Raw genomic sequence first — 27,960 nt, forward strand, 5'->3', positions numbered from 1 at the left:
GTGTCGGGGAGAGAGAGAGAGAGCTGGTGTGGGAGAGAGAGAGAGAGAGAGAGAGCTGGTGTGGGAGAGAGAGAGAGAGAGAGCTGGTGTGGGGAGAGAGAGAGAGAGCGGGTGTGGGGAGGGAGAGAGAGAGAGAGCGGGGGTGGGGAGAGAGAGAGAGAGCTGGTGTGGGGAGGGAGAGAGAGAGAGAGCTGGTGTGGGGAGAGAGAGAGAGAGCTGGTGTGGGGAGAGTGAGAAACAAAGAGAAAGACAGAGGCAAAGAGAAAGACAGAGACAAAGATAAAGACCGAGTGAGAGGGAAAGAGAGGGAGACAGAGGGAAAGAGAGGGAGACAGAGGGAAAGAGAGGGAGACAGAGGGAAAGAGAAGGGTAGTCAGAGGGAAACAGGGGTAGTCAGAGGGAAACAGGGGTAGTCAGAGGGAAACAGAGGGAGTCAGAGGGAAACAGAGGGAGTCAGAGGGAAACAGACACAGGGAGACAGAGGGAAAGAGTCAGAGGGAAAGAGTCAGAGGGAAAGAGACCGAGAAAGAAAGGCAAACAGAGAAAGAGATAAACAGAGAGATAAACAGAAGGAGAGATAAACAGAAAGAGAGAGAGACAAACAGAGAAAGAGAGACAAGCAGAGAAAGAGAGAGTGACAAGCAGAGAAAGAGAGAGTGACAAGCAGAGAAAGAGAGAGTGACAAGCAGAGAAAGAGAGACAAGCAGAGAAAGAGAGAGAGACAAGCAGAAAGAGAGAGAGACAAGCAGAAAGAGAGAGAGAGAAAGACAGAGACAGAGAAAGAGAGAGAGAGAGAGGAGACAGAGAAAGCGAGAGAGGAGACAGAGAAAGCGAGAGAGAGACAGAGAAAGAGAGAGAGACAGAGAGAGAGATACAGAGACAGAGAGAGAGAGACAGAGATGGACAGAGACAGAGACGGACAGAGAGAGAGATGGACAGAGAGAGAGATGGACAGAGAGAGACGGAGAGAGAGACAGAGAGAGAGAGAGAGACAGAGAGAGCGAGAGACACACAGAGAGAGACAGACAGACACAGAGAGAGACAGACAGACATAGAGAGAGACAGACAGACACAGAGAGACAGACAGAGAGACACAGAGACAGAGAGACAGAAAGAGAAAGAGTCGGAAAGAGAGACAGAGAGGCATAGAGAGAAAGAGACAGAGAGAGACAGAGAGAGAGACAGAAAGAGAGAGAGACAGAAAGAGAGACAGAGAGAGACAGAGAGACACACAGAGAGAAACAGAGACAGAGAAAGAAAGAGAGAAAGACAGAGGAGCAGAGGAACAGAGAGAGAGAGAGAGAGGAACAGAGAGAGAAAGAGAGAGGAACAGAGAAAGAGAGAGAGAGGAACAGAGAAAGAGAGAGAGAGGAACAGAGAGAGAAAGAGAGAGAGAGAGGAACAGAGAGAGAAAGAGAGAGAGGAACAGAGAGAAAGAGAGCGAGGAACAGAGAAAGAGAGAGAAACAGAGAGAGACGGGGGGGGACAGAGAGAGAGGGGCAGAGAGAGAGAGAGGGGCAGAGAGAGAGAGAGGGACGGAGAGAGAGAGATGGAGAGAAAGAGAGAGAGAGAGACGGAGAGAAAGAGAGAGAGAGAGGGACGGAGAGAAAGAGAGAGAGAGAGGGGGACAGAGAGGAAGAGAGAGAGAGGGACAGAGAGAAAGAGAGAGAGGGACAGAAAGAGGGATAAAGTGAGAGAAAGAGAGAAAGAAGAAAATAGAAAGAGAAAGCCAGAGAGAAAAAGAGAAAGACAAAGAGAGCGAGAGGAGAGAGAAAGATGGAGAGAAAAATAGAGAAAGAGAGTGAGAAAGAGAGAAAGAGAAAGAGTACGAGAGACAGAGAGACCGAGAGAGACAGAAAGACCGAGAGAAAGAGAGAGTGAGAGAGGGACAGCGAGAGAGAAAGAGAGACAGAGAGAGTGACAGGGCACATAAGAGAGTGTGCTGGACAACAACAAAGGTGGGTGGGTAGAGATAGAGGTGTGTGATTAGAGATAGATGGGTAGAGATGGACGAGTAGAGATGGATAGATGGATGGATAGACAGCTGGATATTTGTGTAGACAGATGGATAGACAGCTGGATAAACTCAAACCTCCTGTATAGGGGTGCTATGAGGATCAGGTTTAACATATACAAAATACCTGCCCCAAGTTCACGTGGAACCCAGTAAGTGGAGGCTGTTAATTATGCTTGTAATTATACCTCCATATTCACAATGACAATCAGGAGAGGAAACCAGTGTAACTAGCAACTTATCCTGGATAATTCTTTGTTTATTTAGGATGAGCAGAGCCTAACTGTCAATGTAAAGAGGGTGATAAATGAAGGCAGGGCTGCTTGGGTACAGAGCTTTTACATAGCTACCGAAAACAAACCAGCAAGCATACATAGGAATGAGGCATTAAGCCAACCATATAATCTGGGGGAAGAGTATTCCTGGGACAGAAACAGATGGTGTAAAGGCCCTAATGTGAGTGTGCTTGGCATGTCAAAGGAAAAATAAGAGGCCAGTGTGTCCAAAGCAGCTTTGAGGTTTTTAAAATGAAGAAAATGGAAAAGCTCACCAGGAAAATGAATGTAGTTAGTTCCAAAGACAGTAGTTAAGATATTGGAGATAAGAGATACCATAGAAGAATGTAGGGTGAGAGAATACAGATGGAAATGCAGGTGCATGTGATGGTTGTCACCTAAGAATTCCTCTTCATACTGGCTTGTGAGACACACAGCAAGGTCACCAGTGGGAAGTGAGGCTACAGGAAGAGAGGAAAGGGGTTTAAAGAAAAAAGGTAGAAAATAGTCATAACAGAGAGCATGATGGGCGGAGAAGTTTTCTAATAACTGCCTGGTGGCAATAAGGACTCATTTTGAAATTTCTGGATATCAAGTTAGGTGAAACCAAACAGTGACAACATGAGCCTTTCTTCAGGCACTTGCAGCTTCATGGGTGCAGATGTAGAGTAGGTGGATTGTTGAATTTTATCAGGATGTGATTTTGTCAAACTTTGTTTCAGAGTTGGAGAAGGGCAAGGAAGAGAAGGGTGTATGGAAAGGAGAAATGATGCTTGACCATGGTGTCTTAACTGGGAAGATGGGAAGTGAAGAGATCTAGTAGATGAGGGCTCATGAAAAGTTGAGAGAATGAAAAAAACTAGGAAGCCCCCTGGAATGGAAGAACCAAAGAATTTTCACCACAGCTAAGATCAAATTTACATAGAACATATTGAGCCAACATTTTGAGGCTGCTTACATTGTGTGCTGAGTGATTTCTAGCATATTTTCACTTGATCTCACAAAATTTTTGTACAGAAGTACTTAGTGCTATTCCTCATAGAAGAAGACGGTGAAGCAACAGATTCAAACTTATCCAAAATAGCCAGGAAATTCAAAAGCTTCAGTTCAGTTTAAATTCTGCATCTTTAAATTTGCATTACTCTCAAACTGTTTTATATAATCCTGTCTCAAAGAGTGTCTCTTGATAACTTTGTGTGCCTTATTATTTTTACTGATTTTTAATACTTGAATTTGAGTGATTACTATGCACATTTGTTTTATCCTACACAAAGTTTGATTTTTGTTTTTGTTTCCATACCTGAGGAATTTGATAAAGTTAATTAGGAAATTAATATGTTTAAAAATACTATTTACAAAGGCTGATTTTGGATCTCATATAATATCCTACTATGAAAACAATAGTGTAATTCCACTGGAAACTAACAAAATCCATTCAGACAAACTATTTGAAGAAGATACATTAGGGCATTTGGGGACAATTTAAAACTTTTTGGACTTTACATGATAGTTGTGAATTTTTGTTAATCTTGTTGGATGTGAAAATATATTTGGCTTAATTTTTAAGTCTCTTAGAGGAGCACACAAAAGTAATAAAAATGAAATAATAAGATGCTTGAGATTCACTTTCATGTACTCCAGAAAGAAGCAAACATAAGGTAGGGGTGCGTGTACCCACATGTTGGAGGTGGGGGAAGGAGTGGTGAATGGAGGGCTATATGAAATACAAGAGCAGAAAATTGGCAGTGGTTGAAGTTAGAGATACCCTAATTTTAAAGATGGCTTGCCATAAGAGCTGATGCTAATGGCTGAGTGTGACCAGAAAATTGTTCAACTAGAGCTAAATTCTAAGGCACCCCTCATTGACCATGAAAGGCTAATCATTTGGTATAAATATAACAATTGTGAAAGCCGTGAGTTCTTGAATACAGTTTCTTTTTTGTTTTATACTCTTGTAAATATTTGAAGAACATCTCTAAGGGGCCCTCAGTCTGTGATTCTCTGTCGCTTAAGTGGTAAGACATTAAAATACATTAAATTTTTGGGGAGTGGAAAAAAATGTATCTCAAGCTGGATGCCATCATTTGGACTGTGATTTTTTTTTTTTTTTAAGTAACAGTTGTCATTTTTGATGCTGCTTTAGTTTGATGATGGATTAATATTGTTTGACCTGATGATAATAGCCATCTACCTGTTTGGTCCTATGACTGAAGGGCTTTCTCTTCTATAGTTGATGGGGGTCAATATTTGACCTCCATAGATTCAGGTTGTTAGGTTAAATAGTATTTTTAATTTAAAAAAAAAAGATAAATCGTTTGATTTGGGGAGGGAAAAAAAAAAGCAAGAGAGAAAAATAGACACACAAATAAACTTCTAGGTCAGTGTTCCATTTGTTCAAAGCATGAATTCCACAAGCTTAATAGCCAGTCATTAGACTTAAAAGACTGAGAAAGAAGCTTATTGATTTGGAAATTAAACATCTGCCAATAACTTGAGTGTATTTTATGTAACAAAATGATGAAAATATGTTTTTGTCATTTAACTTGAAATCACCCATCAAGTGTGGATTGTCCCTTGTGTAAATTTTAGTGTGCTCAAAAAAAATCACGCACAAAAATAAAATGAGTTATGTAGGACATAGGATGCCATTTTATGGCTTTACAAATATATTTTTTCCTTGTGATCATGATTTTGAAGGTGAGAGAATATGGCCTGTTTAGAATTGCATTTCATAAATAGGTAGAATATGCAATCTATATTAATAAATTGTTGGAGCATTAATACCCTTTATAAATGAGCGCAATATTAAATACTTAATTATTCAATAATGCACATTCAGCACACTTCATCTTTCAGCTAAGGAGATGGTGATTAGGGAGAAACAAATACTTCTTATAATCAAAAGAGGCACAGTCTAAAGTCTAAAGGTACCAACTTCAAGGAAGTGGCTGATACAATCAGAATTTTGAACCCAGAATTTGTGACTCTCTATTGCACTTCAATTTTAGGTGATATGAAAGCGCTTACAGAGTTAGTGTGAATCCAAGAAAGTTTTGATTCGCACAGTCTCAAAGGACCTGAGATTCTATAGTCATTGAGAAAATAATTGTTGGGTGCTTTGAGTTATTTTTTTTTTTTCTTTCCCATCTCTCCACTATTTCTGTAATTGGAGGTTATCTATGTATAATTACATCTTTAGTGAAAAGTAATTATAATTCTTATCATTGGATTTTTAAATTAGCTTTTTACTCTAATAAATACTATTTTTTACATCTCATCAGCTACTCTGGGTATAGCCAAAGGAAATGAAAGCAAGATTTCAAACTTTAAAACTGGTTAAGTAGGAAAAAATAAAATTGATAAACATAAAAAATTAGGAAAGAAACATAGAGGTCATTATCAGTATTTGGAAAAGCAAGAATTCTGAATGTACTTTTTCTAAGAGCAAAGTACAGAAAGGAAGTAACCAATTATTTTAGAATTCTCTCCTACATTCTTTGTTTCTCTCTCTCTCTTTCTCCCCCCACCCCTTTTTTTTCCTACCCATTTCCTCTCTCACTTCCCTCTCACCTCCACCAAAGACCTGGTTAATTTATCACAGCCTTTAAACTTATTATTTGTTTATCAAATAGACTTTAATGCTTATCACCATGTGAGTTGGGGCAAGCTCAGTAATCTCTTAGTGTCTTTATAACATTTAAGCAGTTTCTTTGTAGTACTATATAATAACAAGATAACAGAAATGTGTTTTTTAGAAAACATTTGTCTGAGAAATCTATTCAAATTATTCCTATTGAAAAATGATTGCTTGAAACTGTCCCAAATCCTTGAAATAAAGGCATTAGCCGTAGTGGTATAGATGTATGCATCAGATAATTGAACTGCATGGGGATTATGGAATTAGCATTTACAGCTGATTGACATCCTTCATGTGAGAGACACCATGATTGGCTTCTTACTATGGAGAACAGCAATATTTAACGGAGGGTAGATATTTAATGATCTCTAAAAGGGAAACTGAGCACCTCAGCCTTGTGTCCTGAGCCCTGATCATGCTTTATGTGCACAGGTGCCCATCTTCTGAGGAAATCTTATATATGACCTTTATCTTATTTTTTTGTCTTATTTTTTAAAAAGATTTTATTTATTTATTTGACAGAGAGAGACACAGTGAGAGAGGGAACACAAGCAGAGGGAGTAGGAGAGGGAGAAGCAGGCCTCCTGCCAAGCAGGGAGCCCGATGTGGGACTCGATCCCAGGATCCTGGGATCATGGCCCGAGCCAAAGGCAGATGCTCAACAACTGAGCCACCCAGGTACCCCTGAACTTTATCTTATAATTTAGGATAGGAGTTAATGAATTGCATGAATTAAGGATTACCTACTCATGGCCAAGTTTTGAGGCTGTCTTGAGAAGGCACAGTGTTTGATTTCCTCTCATAAGAAATCTATAAAGTTTTCTAGATTGTTTGTACTGCTAAAATTAGTACCTCATGATGGTTAAAAGCTGAAGCATATCTGGTTATGACTTATATTTGCTCCCTAGTCATTACATGACATTGGGTAAAATACTGACTCTCCCGGAGACTTTGTTCAACCATCTTCAAGAATGATTATAATGATTATAACCATTTCATTGAGTTACTGTGAAAATTAACTGAGGCCTTTGTAGTATGATGTCTGGCTCATGGAAGTGCTGGAAAAAAAAATTTAAGATTTTTTTCTATTTATTTGAGAGAGCACACACAGGAGCAGGGGGCAGGGTAGAGGAAGAAGCAGATGCCCCACTGAGCAGGGAGCCTGTTGCTGCGGGACTTGATCCCACGGCCGGGATTGTGAACTGAGCTGAAGGCAGTTGCTCAACCAACTGAGTTACCCAGGTGCCTGAAAAATAAATTATTTTTAACTCAAGGAATATTACATTTCTAGGATCATTGTTAATTTCCCCTCTCCTATAGAATCATGCCAATCCTCATGCTGCATGACTTCTAGAGATTTTGGCCTTCTTTTGAGTATGCAGAAGACCCTCAGATAGCACCCATGTTTCAAGGGGGCAATTCTTGGAAGCTGCTTGAACTCTCTAGCTGCTCCAGTCCTCTGTACCCCATGTTGCCTTCAAATGTGTTTACAGCTTCTGTTCTTCTTTCCCCAAACCTAGCTAAGACCTAACTGACCCCAGTTCATACTGACTTGCAAACTTTATTTAAGATTTGAAGATCAAGGAAAGAAGTACATAGAAAGGCAAAATTCATTGCATGTTAGACCTCTTTTCTTTGGTGTGTTTTTTTCATCAGAGAGAGTAACATCTTGTTCTGCCCTTACCTAAGTCCCTGTTCCTCGTTCATATAAACTATCTGCAGAGATTTAGTCCAAACCCTTAATTGATCACTCTGGAATATTTGGTATTAGAATACATCACAGCCCTGGTTATTCTCAAAAACAATAGTGTTTGTGTAAATAAAGGGTTCCTTGGGTGATCTTCCTAAATTAAGAACATGAGTTTTATAGGACATAGGCCATTAAACATTGATCTCTCTTCTTTGTGATGATGATGTTGAAGGTGAGGGGAAAATGGCTTATTTAGTTTTGAATTTCATAAACCAGTAGAATATGTAATTTATACCCATAAATATGTAATTTATACCTATAAATTACTAGAAATCATTAGTGACTTCCTATTATCTTCACTAACAAACTGCCCAGGGTTGAAATGACTTTTTTTTTCCTCTAAAAATTTCTGCCTCATCTGGGATCCCACTATTGTTAGTATTAGTAAGTAGTAAGAATTTTTTATAAATTAACTTTTAACACCAAGCTGTTTGTCAAGTACTTGAAAAAGAAAGACTGCTCTGGAGGGGGAAAAAAAAAAAGTCTTCTGTGAATGTAGCAGTGGTAGGTAGCTCTTGGCTTAGAGATCAGCTAACACTGCCCCTGCTTCCTACAGCTACCATTCCCCAAATCAAAATTGAAGACAAAGTGGGAAAAATAATTTTGAGATCTGAGAGAACTAATGGGTTTGGAGTAACACATTAGTATCAGCTATGTACATTTCAGCAAGAGCAGAAGGCAATCCTCCAACATTTCTGGCTTGCCTTACACATAGTGGCCCCCTACTCAAAATTAGAAATTCTTTTGCAGTTGTCTGAATTTCTCTCTTCCGTTCTTTTTTGGATAACTAGACTTCTCTTTTGGAAGAGATACTATTGATGGGATATCTGCCACCATAACTGAGTGTGAAGTAAGGGGGAAATATAGTCAGATCATCTGCCTCAGCAGATGATGACTTGCTCTGGTTTGGAAAGGTAGATAATTTGGATTGCTTTGGGGGAGAAAAATATCTGGGCAGTAGAGCGAACAAGGGCAGAGATTACTTCTCTTTGGAAAACTGTGGGACGGGCCTCTGGCAAAACTGCAAAGTAAGTGATATTTGGTTTGTGGGGACCCTCTCACAGTGTCCCCAACATTCAGCCTTTAGTGCTCTCCTTTGCCACGTAACCTTCCTCTAACACTGCTTCTTTCTTACTCTCTTCACCAATCTACTGGCTAACTTAATACTTCGTGTTTGAATAACTCAGTATCCTAAATAGAGCCCTTTCCAGAAAATAAATGACCTCATTTCTACAGTCTTGCAGAATTTTTTCATTAGTACTAGTGTCCAACTTGAAGAGAGCCTCTACTTTGTCAGTGTCCCCTCACTCTTCTAATAGGATACCATTTAAACTCACTATTGCTGGGTCAGGGCCAGTAATGTAACCCTTGATGGACAGTCTGAAATCAGACTTGTCCTAGGCACATAGGCAGAGATGCTATCATCAGGCCCTCAGGTTTCTTCTTCATGTTCTCCTTCTATGACTGTTTTTTTGTTCTTACATCAATATCATATATATTGGCCAGAAATAAGACCACTTTAATTTTAGTACCTTGTGAGTCTGTTCTTTCAAACAGAAATTTGCATGACAAAAACTACCACAAGGGGTTTCTTTAAACAAAACTATAAAGCTTTCAAAATAGAGATGCTGATTCCTTTAAAACAGCAAAGCACATACTAGACACATCTGATATAATTAAAACAAGTAAAATCTATAGTATCAGGATCTAAGCCAGTCCCCTTGACAAGTCACCAACTTTTATTTAAAGCCTTCTCATTTTAATGCTATTCTTTTAAGAAAGAAAAAAAAAAAAAGATATATTAGTGAGAAATGGAAAAAAAAAAAAGAGAGAGAGAGAACACCCCACAATCAAGGGCAAAAGCAGTGAAATGATTGAAGATGCATTCTTCAATCTGTAGGGTTTACTAGGATTAGTTAGGCTAGACAAAAATCCATGAAGGTCATAATGACATTTTTATCATTTTAGACTGATGTGTGCCATTTTTTATATTGTCTTTGTAATACACATTAAAATTTTAAAGACTGAACTGTTACATTAAAAAGCAATGATTTAAAAATTTATCAGCTCCACCCTTCTGTAGTTTAACAAGGATTTTTACCTCCATCATTTAAAAATCAACGAAGAACTTACTTTTTTTTTTAATTGCTAATGTGCCATCTTCTACAGGTGACTAGTAACTGATTTGTGCCAGTATATTTTTAGCTTGTAAGCATCTATAGTTAGTAATATTAAAAAAAAAAAAAACAAAAACGGCTAAGCTTATGTGACATCTATACACAATAACAAGTCAGCATCCCCCATTTTTCAGAAGCTGTCAAAGTGTTTGCTCAGTAAATTATTTGATAAACCATATAGGCAATAATAATGAATTGACCTTCAGTAGATGCTTTTATGTGTTAGGTGTCAATGATGTGCCTGCCCTGGAATCAGTTCTTCGTGTATCTTTTTTAAACTTCATAGCAAGTTCTCTAGTCAGTAACCGTTTGCACTCAATAGGCAGGATTGGGAGGAAGAGAATAAAGAAGGCAGGCAAGCAGGCTGGTCAGGGGGATCTCAAGGAAATCCTCAAGCAAGGAATTATCCTCCTTTTTCAGATTTGGAAAGAAGCTTGTAGAGGTCAAGAAACCTGCCCAAAGTGGCAAAACTGGCAAGTAGTAGAGATGTGATTTATCTGCAAATCTTCTGAGGCTTAATCTATGTTCTTTTTGCCAGAAATCCCTGCTTACCACACTACATGTATTTTAGCACATCCTTAGAAAATAGGCAGCTTTGTGCAGGATTCAGCTGTGAAAATATTACTACAATACGTTAAACTTCATACAGTAAAACAGTAATACTGACCCATGTGTTAAGAGGACATATTTTAGGCGACATTGGAATTATGAAATAAAGTAGGCATCACAAGTAACAACGGCAAGGAGGCCATCACTAATTGTACTTAAACACATTGGCTGCTTGATGTTAGTGTCAGGGGACAAACCACAGAGCATAACCACCTATAGAGGGTAGAAAGCTTTTTCATTTCCTTTTTTTCTTCTTTTTTTTTCCCTTCCAGTCTCAGTCTGCATATAAAAATTCAATGCAGACCCACATACAAGAAGAATGCTGTCCCTCTTTTTTTTTTTTTTTTCCCCCTTTTGGAAAAACAAATGTATAACTAAACTAATCTCCCCCCTACCCCGCCAAAAAAAAAAAAGAACTCAGGAGTATAAGTTCTTTTAAAAAAGTGAAAGAAATTGTTCCTAGCTAGTGTGCATTATTGAAGGGAGAAAGAAGTAGAGGGTCAGAGAAAGCAGAGCTAGGTGGTGGGAGAAATGAACACAGGTAGGGGTAACAGGGGTCTGGGGAGGTCAGAGGAGAGGAAGGACCTAGAGAGGTTAATTAGGAGACTGGGATAAGGAGGGCAGGAGAGGAGCCATAGGGGGTACCTGCATCCATGTAGAGAGGACATGTCCAGCCTGACCCTTCGACCCTGGCTTTCTTGGTCATTGGAAGGTCCTGTAGTCCTCTGGCAGCCCCAGGGCACTATGTGATGAGGGCTGGATCTCTTGGAGGCCGCCTGCAGGTGGAGTTCTGTCAGTTGTAAGCTCTATAAAAATAGCTCATTAACTTTCAGTCTCACTAAATGTTTCCCCCTCCCTCTGCTCTCACCACATAGCCCCCTCTACCCTCTATTTCTCCTCTAGAAACTAGTCAAAACATTTTGTAATTGTTTATAGATTTAACTCTCTCCACTAAGAAATTCTAAGCCTCCTGGAACTCATGTAAGATGTCTGGTTTTTATTCTTGCTCCTTTCAGTTACTATCCTCATCACAAAATTGGTGCTCAGGAAATACTAACCCCCCCCACCACCAAAAAAAATTTCAAACTAAGAGTAGGGCCCAAACCAGGTGAAGGATGGGCAGGGCAGAGAAATATTCCTCCACACACCCCAGTACTCACCACATGCCTTGTTTTTCTGTTTTGCTCTGTTTGTGTGTGTGTGTGTGTGTGTGTGTGTGTGTGTGTGTGTCTCACCACACGCCCTGTTTTTTTGTTCTGTTGTGTGTGTGTGTGTTTGTGTGTGCGTGTGTTTAATGTAGCTCTTTAGTTCAAGCTCAGATTACTTAGCCTACTCTCAAGAGCTTAAATGGTCTCACTTGTATCCCTCCAATTTATCTCCAGATACTCTATTTCCTTTGCCAAAGCAAAGATTAATCATGAACAGGTTAATCATGAACTTCTTAGAGTGCCTAGAATAAGTGTGTGCACACTCCCTGCAGGCCCCCCGGCTGCCCCCATTCTGTTTCTCTTTGGAATACTCCCATTATTCTCCCCTTCCTGCTCTTTACCTTCCCACATCTTTGGTCTTAGGTTCTTGTATCTGAAGTCTTTTACCATCTAAGCTATCATTGTAGTTTACCAATCTAGCTCTCATTGGTTTGTATTCTTTCTCCCCAACCATGGTAAATAGTGCATCAGGAAGGGCTCTTATGTTTCTAGCCCCCAAACAGCATAGCCCTAGCACTCCCAGTGAGTATTCTACAATTGCCTGTTGAAGCTTGAATACAGGAATACCTTTCTCATTCCCTTCTTCTCTTCCTTAGTAGGAAATATTTCCAAGATCTGAATCTGCCATCCCTGGAGCAAAAGACCATGGAGATCATTTAGAGCTTTGTGTTCAACTATATTTGTTCATTTTAATTAATAGCCCTGGGATCCCAGCAAGAGGGCTGGTACATCTGGAAGGGAGGGAGAAGTCAAGGGAGGGCTCAGTTATCTATTTTTAGTAAAATTGGCATTGCAAGGATAGAATTAGAGTCTGGGTGCCTAGAGGCCAGATGTGCTAAAGATTAGTTACAGTCTCTTTTGGTTTTTGTTAAAAATTCCAGATGAAACATGGAATACAGAGTGGATCAAACTATTTATTTCATCCTGGAGCTGCAACTTGAAAGATGGATTTAATATGAAAAACAGGAAACATACCAAAATGTCATTAGGAACCACTTCTTAGTTTTATGGTATTCAATTTTTCCTTTACACATTTCTATACTTAATGAATTTTTTTAAAATGAGGTTTTGGGTTTGCTTTTATTTGTTTTATAGTGTTAAAAATATAATCTTCTTTCTTGCTTTGATGACTCAGTGTGAGATTTCCAACTAAGTGTTGTACAGTTGAATATAGAGTTGCAGTTTCTTTTTATTCAGAAAAAACATATAAGGAATTAGATGATTAGTAGAATATAATGATAATTAGAATTTCAAACTTACGATTTAATAGATTTAGCCCTTTGGCAATCAGACTTTACCTTATATCACTCCTATTCACTAGAAACTTGCATAGATGCCACAAAATGTAGGATACCAGGGGTAGCATGAGACCTTACGCAGGTGCCCAGGGGGCTTGGCTGAAGTATGGACTTACTAGCGATATAAGAATGTCTATTTACATGTGCTCCAACCTTTAATTTCTTCAATTTGTAGAATAAGGTTGGGTGAATAGTTTCTAAGATAGCATCTATAGTTTAGTAGGGTAAAAATAACTTGAACCAAAAGAAAGAATAGGCAGAAAGTTCCAATAACTGTGAAATGGCTACCACTGAACGTATACTACCTGTTTATAAATTTAAAGCTAGCTTTTCCCCATTGTTTGAAAAGAGTGGGGAAATAATAAGAAGGAAAAGCCCTGGGAAACAGCTTTGATGGAACATACACCAACATACTAGCTGATGGATTCTGTCAACTTTGATTATGTGTTTTCTCATTTGATCCACATAAGTCTGTGGCATAGGTATTAGTATCCCCATGAACAGATTGGAAAATAGGTATACTTATTTATATAATAACATGTTTATACTTAGGTACTATGAAATCCATTCCTTGAAGACATTATATATCCATATATACCCCGAGTTAGTAGGGACTGGCATTTGATAGAATCTTAATAAATATTTTTAAGGGAATAAATGGAGAATAAATGAATAATAAATAAGGGAATAAATAAATAAGGGAATAAATATTTTTTAATAGCCATCCTAGTGGCTCATTGCAGTTCTGTTTTGCATTTCTGTAATGACTAAGGATGATGTAAATTTTTTGGATGTTTTTTGGCTATGTTCCTAAGATTCTACAGAGAGGAAAAGAAGTAATAAAACTCAAAGAACAAATCCATTTTCTCTTTAATTACAATTAGAGATATTTTAGGAAATGTCACCACTGCAAACCTGTTGCTGAAGCCAGAATCTTGGAATCATCCTGGACATTTTCTTCTCCTGAATTCCCACCATCAAAACCATCAGCAAGTTCTGCTATATATAGTGCCAAGTATCTTGAATAACTACACTTCTCCACACCTCTACTATTTCCAGCCTAATCCAGTCCAGCATGATCTGTTTCTCACCTAGACTACTGCTTTAATATTCATTATTTGTCTTGTTTAATCCAGAGTCCACATAGCAGCCAGAATTTTAATAATAAATTAGACTATGATCGTTTACTGCTTAAAACCCAACACTTTGTCCCATTACTTGTAGAAGAAAAAAATAAAAGAAATATCCATACCACAGCTTAGGAGAACCTACATTAGCTGGCACTATCTGTTGTCCCAGTGATATATAAAAATACTCTTTCCCATCAACAGTGCTTTCCATTAAGTCTAACCTTTTACCAATTTCTAGACCCTTCCTTAGAGCATTTTCAAATGTTATTACATTGGCCTAGAAAACAACTTCCAAGTATTACGTGGATAGAGACTTCTAATATCTCTTTAATATTATCTTCTCAGAGAAGCTCTTACTGACTGTGTAAGCTAAGGTGTGTGACCCTTTTGAAGCAAGATATTCATCACCTTAACAGTATTCCCCCCCTTCACATTATACTCTTCTTATACACAATTTGTGTATACCTTGTATGCACAAATACAGAAATACTTTAATATTTATATATATTCTGCTTTTGTGCTTGAGATCATAAGTTCCTTTATGGTGGGGACTGTTTTGACCATGGTATATTATGGTATACCATTTTGACCATGGTATACCCTATGCCCAGCACAGAGTTGATGCTGATAATATGTTTAATGAACGTATAGCTCTGTGCTCTTTGTAACCACAGGGAGTTCAATAGACCTCCTATAGAAATGCCCATATGTTCTTGAGAGCAAATTATTGAAAAAATTTAAAATAATACAGTATCTGTCAAGAATAATACCATTTTCTGAGTGTTCAGTTTCTTTAGAAGACGACAAGCTTCCTCTTTCTTGTCAATAACAAAATAAGCCTCTTTGAAACCCATGGGTTTTGCTGAGTGGCAGTGATGTGCCAAGTAGACAGAGGGAAGGATAAAGAAGGAGAGTAGAACTGGTTAAAAAGAGAATGAAGGCTCATTCTCTCTTATCATGGTCTTTGCACAGCCCGTGTCTTGCCATTCAAGAATCAGTACTTTATTTCCATCTCTCTATCTGGTGAGCAGGCTCTAGACCTGTTGACATGAAAATCATCCATAGAGCTGTGGAAGAAATGTGATTAAATTGTGTTGAAATAGCTCAGCCTCTTTCCAACTAATAGAAAATGTATAGTCTGGAGGCCATCATAGATCCTTGAAATGCCTGTAATGGTAATGCTGTACTATTAAAAATAGAAGTGGAAAGCCACCTTTATGCAAGCAAGCAGAACTCAGGATTGCTTTGTTGGTTTGGATATTTGAACTAGTTGAAATATACTTTTTTTTTCCGTTGTGTGAATAAGAGCATTACTTGAACTATAGTCAGTCGATTATCACTCTCCATCATATGATTATTATGATTCCAGGGGTTTCATTCCACTGCTTTTTTTTTTTTAAACAATAATGTTCAATGAAAGAAAGAACATTTTTTAAATTTTATTTTTAGTGTAAGCTTACTAAATTGTCAGGTAGCCTACTCAATCCACACTTCAACAAACAATAAAATGATTCTCTTTTTAGCAGGTACTTTCAAGTTCATTGTCTCATTTGAAGTTCCCAGCCATAGCTCTGTGATATAGAATGGGAAGATTAAAATTAGAAACATACGATTTTTAGGGGCACCTGGGTGGCTCAGTGGGTTAAAGCCTCTGCATTTGGCTCAGGTCATGATCCCAGGGTCTTGGGATGGAGCCCTACATCCGGCTCTCTGTTCAGCAGGGAGCCTGCTTCCCTTCCTCTCTCTCTGCCTGCCTCTCTGCCTACTTGTGACCCCTATCTGTCAACTAAATAAATAAAATCTTAAAAAAAAAAAAAAAGAAACATACAATTTTTAGTTTTCAATTAGTACTGTAGCATAGGTATCATAAATGCAGTACATGAAGAAACTGAGATCAAAGGACTTAAGTTCACATAAATAAATGTAAATATGGAAGATTAAAGCCTAGGCAGAATTCTAATGGAAGAGACTTTACAGAAAAATATGTGTATAAATGTATACACATAGACACACCTATTGAAGCCTTCTGAGAAATGATCCTCTTTTTTAAACCTGAAATTAAATATACTTATAAATGTACAGAGGCATGGTATTCTAAGATTGGGGTTGAAAGGTAGCATCTAGTTGAATATAGTTGATAAAACAAGTCTTGTGTTTTTAATAACAATTTAATATTTCTATACCCTCAAATATCTTCATAATTTGATTTTTGTTTTCCTGACATTGACAGTTTTTGTTGCCTTTAGAAACAATTGAGCTTTCTCTATATGCTTCTACCATGTGCAGTATTATAACCTGACCTAATGATGTGGTTTCAACTTTAATGAGTCATCCTGAAGGACATGCCATTAGTGACAGGAACACCTTTCTTAAAATTTAAGATTTTTAATAAAATTTAATCCAGGTTCCTTACTCTCAGAAGTGACGTCAGATTGTAGAGTCAGAAAAGAAGACTTAGGGGAACATTTTATAAGTTTCTCAATACCCTAAGCCAGTAAGGGGATAAATATTTTATTTACCTTCTGTTTATACTTGTTGGTTTGTTTTTATGCCAGGCTAAGTTCAATTTTATTAACAACCATTTATTTTTTCAAATATATTAGTGCACTGTTCATTTAAAAATGATTTCCATTTTAGAAAACTACGAAAATGCTAAAAAAAAAAAAGTTCCATTTACCTTTTACACAAATTCCCCCAATCTTGTTATTTTATATAACCATTGTATAGTTATCAAAACCAGGAAATGATCATTGACACAGAAACATTATTTTCACTGATATCCAAACCTTAGTAAAATTTCGTCAGTTGTCCCACTAGTGTCCTTTTTTTGGTCTAAAGTCAAGTCCGGAATCCCACGTTACATTTAGTTATTTTATATTCCTACTCTCTTCCAACCTGGGGTAGTTCCTCAGTCTTTGTCTTTTATGAGCTTTACAAATTTAACAAATATTAGCCATTTTTGTTATAGTCTGTATCTCAATTTGTGATTATTCTATTTTAATCATGAAGAAATAGACAATGTAATTGGTAAGATTATCACAGATGTGATTTTTTAGCTGTTTTTTATTGTTTAAATCTTTTCTCCAACAGTAAAAACCTGCATTACATTCACTACACATTTTATTTGTTCAACTCACATAAAATAATTTGGTAGTTGTAAACCCATATCCTTGTGGAAAACAAATTTGCTAACTGGAATACAATATTTCTATAGAGTTGTTTTGGTCTTTTGGACCTACTGTGTAGCATCAACATACTGTTTTCTATGGTAACATAGGTTAGTTCCCCAATCCCCAGCCCCTACCCCCTCACCCATCTTACCCATGTTCTCAAGGGTGGTTATGGTTTCCATTTGCAATACTTAGGCAGGCTCCTTTGTTTCTCTTCCTATTTAAATTTGTCTCCCCCTTACATCGTGGATGATTTTAAATTTTTATGATTTTTAATTTTTACTTTTATTTTAATTTCTATTTTAATTCTTTGAGTATGTAAGCTATCATCATGGTTCTAAACATCAGAACTACATAAAAAAATACATTCAAGAAGTGTCATTCCCTCTCATCCTTTCTGCCCAGTTCTCCTTCCCTCACTTTGCCTCCATTCCTACCCATCCTCTGTAGTTTTTGGTTCAAATGTCGAGATGTTTTTTTCTGTTTGTTTGTTTGTTTGTTTTATTTGTTTTGGGGGGGTTGTTGTTGTTTTGCTTTCCACAATTTAGCAGATGCAATGTATTACCTTTTCCCATCAAACACAAAGTTAGTAATTTGTGGATTTTTTTTTCTTTTGCTTTTTAAAAAATTTAAATACATCGTGTAAATTGTTTTATATCAGTTGACTAAGGTCTTTCTCATTTTTTTAAACTGGTGTATTATAGTCTGTATTGTAGATGTGCTATCTTTCACTGAGCATTCTCCCATGTATGGACATTTGGGAGGTTTTCCTACTTTGCAGTTACACATGATACTGCAATGAGTAAGATTGTGCATAAATAGTTTCATATTACTGAGGATATATCTCTAGGGTAAATTCCTGGAGGCAGGACTATTGGACCAAAGTTAAGAGTACATGTAATTTTATTTGGTATTGTGATGTTCAGCTACAAAGAGCATTACCATTTTCATTTTTTACCAACAGTGTATAAGAATGCCTAATTCTCCACAGGCATCCACATGAGATCCCTACATTTTAAAAAATCTTAACACAAGGCTCTGGGTGGTTCAGTTGTATAAACCTCAGACTCTGTTTTGGCTCAGGTCGGGATCTCAGTGTGAGATTGAGCCCCTTCTTGATCTCTGCACTCCTGGTGGAATCTGCTTCTCTCCCCACTCCTCTCTGCCATCCCTCCCACGTTACTCCACCACTCACTCTTTCTTTCTTAAGTAAATAAATAAATAAAATCCCCCCCAAATCTTAACATGCTAAAATAGCCAAAAATAGTATATCCTTGTGCATTTCTGTAGTTCTCAGTGGTCTTGAACATTTTTTCTGAAGTCTAAGGACAATCTTACAACTTTCCTGTCCATTTTTTTGTCTTTTTCTCATTTCTCTGTTGGTATTTTGTTATCCTTTATCTCAAATTTTAAGAATTCTTCATAGGTTAAGGACATTATTAACTTTTTGTCCGACATATATGTGAAAAATATTTTCTTTCATATTTTCAGTTGTCCTTTGAATTTGTTTTCATGGTGTTAGTTGCAATGCAAAAACAGTCATTTTTACATAGTCAGATTTATCAATCGGTCTTATCTCTACTTTGGGGTCATAATCAGAAAACCCTTCCTTACACTTAAGTTAAAAAAGGAAATCACCTGTAGTTTCTTCTTGTAGTACTTCTATGCTTTACTTTATTTTATATTTAGATTTCTAATTCATTTAGAGCTGATTCTTTTTTTTTTTTCAGTCTTTTTAAATTTTTTTCAGTGTTCCAAAATTCATTGTTTATGTACCACACCCAGGGCACCATGCAATACAGGCCCTCCTTAATACCCACCACCAGGCTCATCCTTCCCCTCACCCCCTTCCCCTCTAAAACCCTCAGTTTGTTTCTCAGAGTCTGCAGTCTCTCATGGTTCTTCTCCCCCTCCAATTTCCCCCAATTCAATTTTCCTTTTCTTTTCCTAATGTCCTCCATGTTATTCCTTATGCTCCACAAGTAAGTGAAGCCATGTGATAAATTGACTTTCTCTGCTTGACTTATTTCACTCAGCATAATCTCCTCCACTCCCATCCATGTTGATACAAAAGTTGGGTATTTATCCTTTCTGATGGGGGCATAATATTCCATTGTTTATATGGACCATATCTTCTTTATCCGTTTGACTGTTGAAGGGCATCTTGGATCTTTTCACATTTTGGTTATTGTGGATATGCTGTTATGAACATTGGGTACATATGGCCCTTCTTTTCACTACATCTGTATCTTTGTAGTAGTGCAATTGCAGGGTCATAGGGTAACTCTATTTTTAATTTTTGGGGGCATCTCCACACTGTTTTCCAAAGTGGCCACACCAACTTGCATTCCTACCAACAGTGTAAGTGGTTCCCCTTTCTCCACAACCTCTTCAATATTTCTTATTTCCTGTTTCTTGTTAATCTTTGCCATTCTAATTCTGTAAGGTATCTCAATGTGGTTTTGATTTGAATTTCCTTGATGGCTAATGATGATGAACCTTTTTCTATGGTCTGCTAGCCATTTGTATGTCTTCTTTGGAGATGTGTCTCTTCATGTCTTCTTCACATTTTTTGACATGATTATCTGTTTTTTCAGTGTTGAGTTTGAGGAATTCTTTATAGATCTTAGATATCAGCCCTTTGTCTGTAGTGTCATTTGCGAATATCTTCTCCCATTCCTGGGCTGCCTCTTTGTTTTGTTGACTGTTTCCTTTGCTGTGCAGAAGCTTTTGATCTTGATGAAGTCCCAAAAGTTCATTTTCACTCCAGTTTCCTTTGTCTTTGGAGACCTGTCTTGAAAGAAGTTGCTGTGGCTGATGTCAAAAAACCCATGGCAAATATCATTCTCAATTGGGAAAAGCTGAGAGCCTTCCCATTGAGATCAGGAACATAACAAGGATGCCCACTCTCACCTCTGTTGTTCAACATAGTACTAGAAGTCCTAGCAACAACAATCAGACAACAAAAAGAAATTAAACAGATATAAAACAAAAATTCAAACTGGCAAAGAAGTCAAACTCTCTCTCTTCATAGATGACATGATACTTTATATGGAAAACCCAAAAGACTTCACCCCCAAATTACTAGAACTCATACAGCAACTCAGTAATGTGACAGGATACCAAGATCAATGCACAGAACTCAGTTGCTTTCTTATACACTAAGAGTGAAACTACAGAAAGGGAAATTAGAGAATTGATTCCATTTACTATAGCAGCAAGAGCCATAAGATATCTCGGAATAAACCTAACCAAAGAGGTAAAGGATCTGTACTTGAGGAACTACAGAACACTCATGAAAGAAATTGAAGAAGACACAAAAAGATGGAAAAACATTCCATGCTCATGGATCAGAAAAATAAACATTGTTAAAATGTCTATACTGCTACTTTCAATGCCATTGTGATCAAAATTCCATTGGCATTTTTCAACGTGCTAGAACAAAGAATCCTAAAATTTGTTTGGAACCAGAAAAGACCCCAAATCACCAAGGAAATGTTGAAAAGAAAAACGAAGCTGGGGGCATCACGTTGCCTGATTCCAAGCTTTGTTACAAAGCTGTGATCACCAAGACAGCATGGAGCTGGCACAAAAACATACACATAGACCAATGGAATAGAGTAGAGAGCCCAGATATGGACCCTCAGATCTATGGTCAAATAATCTTCAACAAAGCAAGAAAAAAATATCCAGTGGAGAAGAGACTCTTCAATAAATGGTGTTGGGAAAATTGGACAGCTATGTGTAGAAGAATGAAACTCGACCATTCCCTTACACCATACACAAAGATATACTGGAAATGGATGACAGACGTCAATGTGAGATAGGAATCCATCAAAATCCTAGAGGAGAACATAAGCAGTAACCTCTTGAACATCGGCCACAGCATTTTTCTAGAATTGATTTTTATATATGGTATGACATATGAGTCTGATTTTTCTCAAAGTGACTACCCAGTTGTCCCAGCATTACTTACTAAGAAGTTTATCTATGCCCTAGTAATTTAAGATGCTAACTTTATTGCATGTGAAATTTGTGTATGTAGTTGGGTCTATTTCTGGATTTTTCTACTCCATTTAACTGGTCTATTTATCTGCTGATGCATCAGTGACACATTGTTTCCGAGGTTCCACAGTATGCCTTCACAACTTGTAGAGTTAATCTCCGGGTAGTTTCTTTTTTAAAATATTTTCCTGATTGTTTCTGCATCTTTATTTTCATATGAACTTTCATATCAACGTATCTAACTCTATAAAAATACTTTTGGGCATGTTTTAAAGATTGTATATAATTTTTCAGGCCTAGTAATTTGTCTTTCAGAAGTATATTAAGTGTGTGATTATAGAATCATATATCAAATAGAGATAGTGTTCTTTCTTAATTTTATAACTCAATATGATTGCTCAAATATGGAAATAGTGGACATTTTTGCCTTTTTTTCCCTGATCTAAGTGGAAATGTTCTAGGGTTCCTAGATTAAGCAAGATACTGGCTTTAGTTCTAACAGTTAACATTATAATATGTTAACCAATCAATCAATTTGTATTTCTTCAGTGTTATTTTTTAATCAAGAGTAAATATTGAGTTTTATCTATATCTTTTCCAGTATCTATAAAGATAATCATATGATTTTTAAAATATCTTAATCAATAAATATACATTAATATATGCTCTCTTAAAAGATAAACAGAGGCACATTAAAAAATTTGAGAGTGGATAAAAATCCATTTGAATCTCACAGCATCCAATCTGACTGAATAAGAGCTCCTTGGAGGTGTACAAGACAAAAAATGTTTTATAGGCAGAATAGAGTGGGGGGAAATGGCAAAAAGTTAGTTTGTTACTGCAAAGTCACTCCCATTTTTGGACAGAGGAGTCCATCAGGTAGATATACCTAATTAGCTCTGAACAGGTGATTTCTGATTGACTGAGGATTCTATGTCTGGGAAAGCCGAAACTATAAACTGGCTTGGCTTAGTGATATAGGGCTTAACATAAGTGATTCAAATTTGGACCTGTTGTCTTGTTTTTACAACTGTATCATACTAATAGATTTTTTTTATGTTGGGCCAATATTGTACTTCTGGAGTAAATTCCACTTAGTCTTGGTATGTTATTTCTTAATATAGTATTTGGGTTTGTTCACTGTTTGATTTACCATTTTCACATTGATATTTTTAAGTAATATTTATAGATTTCTTTTCTGAAGGCTATTACCTCTATAATATTTTGATATTGGTATTGTATTAGCTTTGTAAAAAATTAGAAAGTTTGTCTTCATTTTTAAACCTCTGGAACTACAAAGCATTGGAACTAAGTCATGAATGTTTCTTAGATTTCTAAAAAAGCATCTGGACCTGGTGCTTGGTTGGCAAAGCAGTTCCTTAATAACACTGTTTCTTCCATGAAAATTGGTCTGTGTAAGCTTTTTTTCTGTAATGAAATCATGTTTTGTAGTTTGATTTTACTTAGAAAATTATGCATTTCATCTTAAGTTTTCACATTTTTTCTTTTTTTTTTTTTTTTTCCTTTTTGCTTAGTGGTCTGCAGATGGGTCTCTTAAAAATCTCTTTTTAAGATTTTTGAGAATGTCCTCTCTTTTGGAGCATCTGGGTGGCTCAGTGGGTCAAACATCTGACTCTTGATTTCAGCTTAGCTCATCATTTCAGGGCCCTGGGATGGAGCCCTACACCCCCAAGCCCAGCTGGGCCCCATGCTCAGTGAGGATTCTGCTTCTCACCCCCTCTCCCTCATCCCCACCCCTTGCTCACACTTGAGGGTGTACTGTCTCTCTCTCTGTCTCAAATACATCATCTTAAAAAAAAAAAAAAAGACAAAGACAAAGAAAATGTTATCTCTTTCAATAGCTTCCTCTCTTCATTTCTTAAAGTGTATAGGTGTTTTGGCTTCTCATTTTCCTGAAAAAAGTTTACTAACAATTTTTTATTAATTATATATTATAGAAAAGGAATTTGGATTTATTTAAATTACTTCTTGTTATGATTTACTATTATGTTACTGTTTTTTTTTTCTATTTTTTTCCCATTAATCTTGTCTCTTTATTTCCCTTCTTAGATTGTCTTTGGCTTATTTTTCTGCTTTTTTAGTTTTTTTTTTTAATTATTTTTTAAGCTGAGTATTTTATTTTTATTCTTTAATTTATTCTAATATCAGTTTAATACTATGAGCTTTCCTCTCATTACTACTTTAAATGGATCCCATAGATTCTAATATGTAGCTTTGTTCTGTTTTCTTAAAATTTTTTTATTTTTACTTCTCTTTTTAGTGTGGTCTTTTAATAGGGTTTTGTGTTAATTTTCAATTGAAGAGTTGTTTCTATTTTCTAGTTTTAGTTGCTTTGGATCAAAGTTGTCTATATTACTTTACCTTGTGGAACTTAAAACTCGTTTTGACCCCGCAATATGACCAACTGGCAAATTTCTACTGTTCTTGAGAAGGTGTACTCTATGTAATAAGGGTGTAAATTTGAATATATATTCATAAGATTTATCTTTATGTCGCTTAGATTTTCCATCTCTTTACTTATGTTTGTTGTTTATCTCATTTGTTGTGTACTTTGATCTGTTATGTGCTGAGAGTTCTATATTGAAATGTCTTATCTTTCTATTTTTACTGTGTTTCTGCTAAATCTCCTTGCTTCTCCTGTAGCTTTGCTTCATAATGGCTGTTAAGTTTCATAAGTACAATATATCCCTTGTGAAATGTGGTTTACTCTAATTCTCTTTTTCCTATGTTGTCATCAGTACCTCTTTTCTTTTATTGTTTAACAAACCTTTATCAATTGTTGTTTTGCTATAAAAAGGGCATACAGTATGTATATAACAAAGGTCCTGCCTTCAATAAATTTTTGGTCTTCAAAATCCCCTCAGGGATAGATAGAGTACTACCTACTTATGGAATAAAAATAAAATCATAGAAGACAAAAAATAAACATATCAATAACAAGAACAGCTAAAGCTTCTGATAGTATATAACATGGTAAGAAAGTAAGAAACAAGTAACAGTAGACTGATCTTATTTTGTGGATTCATAGGAGGAGAATGTTGGATTCCCCATATCTAGCCCACTGAAAAAAATCCTTGGAAAAAAGAAAACTATAAGTAAATTATTAAATCAACTTATAATGGATCTGAACAGAGATGAGTAGATCATGAATTAGAATAGAGATATCAAAGATAACAAAAAGAATCACTACTGAATCTATAAGATCAATTGGACTTTATGAATATTTATATAAATATTGTATCATGAAGTAGAGGTAGTTATTGAAGGGAGAATTGAAAAGAAAAAATGTGGAGGAGTTCATGATATGATTATCTTAAGATAAAAATATCGATATACATTTGCATAAAACATTTTAGTATATTACATAAAACTTAAATGTAGTATATATTTGTAATATCTAGTTACATGTATACAGTTGAATGTGAACTACTTACATGTGTAATAAAGGTTTAGATATACTTACATGTATATTTGTGTAGATCCATGCATATACTGTGAGGTCAGCATAAAGTTAATGTTAAATGGTAGCAAAACAAGAACAAACCCAGTCAGGGATCTTTTTAATGGTTTAATGGTTTAACCTCTAATCTTTGGAGGTCTTTTTAATGGTTAAGATTCAGAAATATTAGATCAAATGAGAAACAGAAATGCTCTAATAAGGACTTAAAGACTTTCTAGTTCAAGGATGAGCAAGGATGACAGCTGGCCCTTACCATCCTAGCTCCTCAAGCACTTCTTTTTCGGAAGAAGCTGGTTGGTTACATGATAGTTGCTTTCCCTTCTTTTTTCTTTTATTTCTTTTTGCAAGTAACTACTACTTAACCATACCAGCAAATCCCTGCTTTTTTGCTACAAGGGTGAGTGAACTGAAGGCAGACTATCCACAAGAACTATCTCCCTTGCTGGACATGTCTTGGGATCTTTTGGAAGCATTACTGTTGGAAAAGCAACTATATAAGTAGGTTCCCAAGATATATTTATTTTGTCTTTAACATGATACATAATATTATGGAATATATAAATTGAGCATGCTGTGGATTGGAACTATAAAATTAATGGATGTTTAAATGAACACATATTTTAGCATCTTTCAGATTTAAAACTTAAAAGAAAAAATGCCTTCTTTATTAAATACAGTGAGGGTACTGTTTCTGTTCCAGCCATTTAAAATCATTTTTAAATGATCTGAAGTAAATAGAGATTACACGTAAGTATACATTTTTTGCATTTGAAAATGTACTCCATATTATAAACAGAGGTTTAAATGTTAGGGTTTTAAGGTGAATCTAAAAGAGGTCAGTGGTATTTATTGTTAAATATTTATGAACCCACTGGTAAGGACAAATCATTTTCCTAATCTATTTCACTAATAGAAATTATTTATAAGTACATCATTAATTATTTACATTTTCCTGGCATTATGTTTGCATTAATAATTTAAAAATATATAATTATCTATTAAATCATCTAAATATGATTTAACTTCATTTATCTTTTGTAACACAAATAGCAAGTTGATCATTAACTATAGTCATATAAAACAAGGTTTTCTGCTATAACAAGCTCTGGTATTTAGAAAGAGTAGTGACAAGAGTTTGCATATTTATCTTTTGACTGAATATTTGTGTGGTATAATTAATTTCTTAAAGTTTCTGGAGTTTCAGCCCTGTAAGTCTTTTGTCCACTAGTTAACTATATACCCTAAGGTCTCTGGCATGTAGAAAGCAAATTTCTTTCTACAAGTTGCCAATTAACTCCATGCCCTCAGAGCCAAATGCCTTTCTATATACAGCAAGTAAAGACTGATTTTTATTCTGGAAACACCAAACATTCTCACTGGAAACCTCAAAAAGACTTACTGCTGAACAAAATGTATATCATGACAACTTTGTCCTCCCTCAGTTACGATATCCAAGATGGGAACATCCTGTCATGCGTACTTCCAGAGTATCATGGTCTGGAAGTTGTACCTGTAATTATAATCCAAACATAAAAGTATTCAGGCATATGATTGTCCAAGTATCTTGGTCTGAAAAAAAAAAAAAAAAAAAGAAAGAAATTTGTGTTGGAGTGGGGGAAGGCTGTTAATCAAGATCTGTTTAGAGAAATTCCATGTTTAGGATACTGAGAAGTTATCAGCTCATTTTAAATAGGAAAATACTTTTTACACTTTATACATCTTTGATAATGAGCCAGAGTGAGAATAAAAATAATGTGAATTGTAAATGCAATCATCAATTTAAAATCTTTGAGCTGTGGGGCACCTGGGTGGCTCAGTTGGTTAAACATCTCTCTCTCTCTTTTTTTTTTTTTTTAATTATGTTATGTTAGTCACCACAAAGTGCATCATTAGTTTTTGATGTAGTTTTCCATGATTAATTGTTTGCATATAACACTCATTGCTCCAGGCAATCCATGCCCGCCTTAATACCCATCACCAGGCCAACCCATCCCCCCATTCCCCTCGCTTCTACAGCCCTCAGTTTGTTTCCCAGAGGAATCCATAGTCTCCCATGGTTCATCTCCCATTCCTATTTCCCCCCACTTCATTTTTTCCTTCCTTCTCCTAATGTCCTCCATGTTATTCCTTATAGTCCACAAATATATGAGACCATATGATAATTGCCTTTCTCTGCTTGACTTACTTCACTTAGCATAATCTCCTCCAGTCCTATCCATGCTGATGTAAAAATGGGGTATTTATCCTTTCTGATGGCTGAGTGATATCCCATTGTGTGTATGGATCACATCTTTATCCATTAGTCTGTTGGAGGGCATCTCAGCTCTTTTCATAGTTTGGCTATTGTGGACATTGCTGCTATGAACATTGGGGTGCATATGACCCTTCTTTTCACTACATCTGTATCTTTGAGGTAAATACCCAATAGTGCAATTGCTGGGTCATAGGATAGCTCTATTTTTAAATTTTTTAAGGAACATCAACTCTGTTTTCCAGAGCAGAATGTCTGACTCTTGATTTTGGCTCAGGTCATGATCTCAAAGAGTCCTGGGATTGAGCCCTGTTTCAAGCTTTGTGCTTAGTAGTGAGTGTGCTTGAGGATCCTCTTTCCATCTCTTCTGGCCCTCTCTCCAATCTTGTTTTCTCTCTCTCAAGTAAATAAAACTTAAAGAAAAAAAAATCTTTGACCTACAATTTCCAATTATCACAGTCTTTCCTTACAGATTATGGGTTTAGTTGAGTCCTTTCAATATTCATATGTTGATTTCCTAACCTCTCAGTACCTCAGAAAATGACTGTATTAGAGATAGGGTCTTTAAAAATGTAATTCAATTGAAATGAGGTGAAGATGGTGGTCCCTAATCCAATGTGACTGGTATATTTATGAAAGAAAATTAGGACACACACACACACACACACACACACACAAAACCATGAGAAGATGAATGAAGAAGATGGCCATCTACAAGTCAGGGGAAAAGGCTTCAAAAGAAACCAACCCTGCTGAAAACCTGGATTTTGGACTTCTATCCCCCAGAAATATGAGAAAATAAATTTTTATTGTTTAAGCTACTTAGCCTTTTTTAGGGCAACCCTAGCAAACTAATTAACAGCCCTTATCTTTTTGATATCCTCATCACAAATCCCAGTTTGTATTCTGCATGTACAATTCTAATTGTTTGGTACCAGGGACCTCTAATAGGACA

Source organism: Lontra canadensis, unplaced genomic scaffold (genome assembly GCF_010015895.1).
Source record: "Lontra canadensis isolate GAN:19392208 unplaced genomic scaffold, GSC_riverotter_1.0 scaffold5, whole genome shotgun sequence".
In the NCBI taxonomy this organism is placed as follows: Eukaryota; Metazoa; Chordata; class Mammalia; order Carnivora; family Mustelidae; genus Lontra; species Lontra canadensis.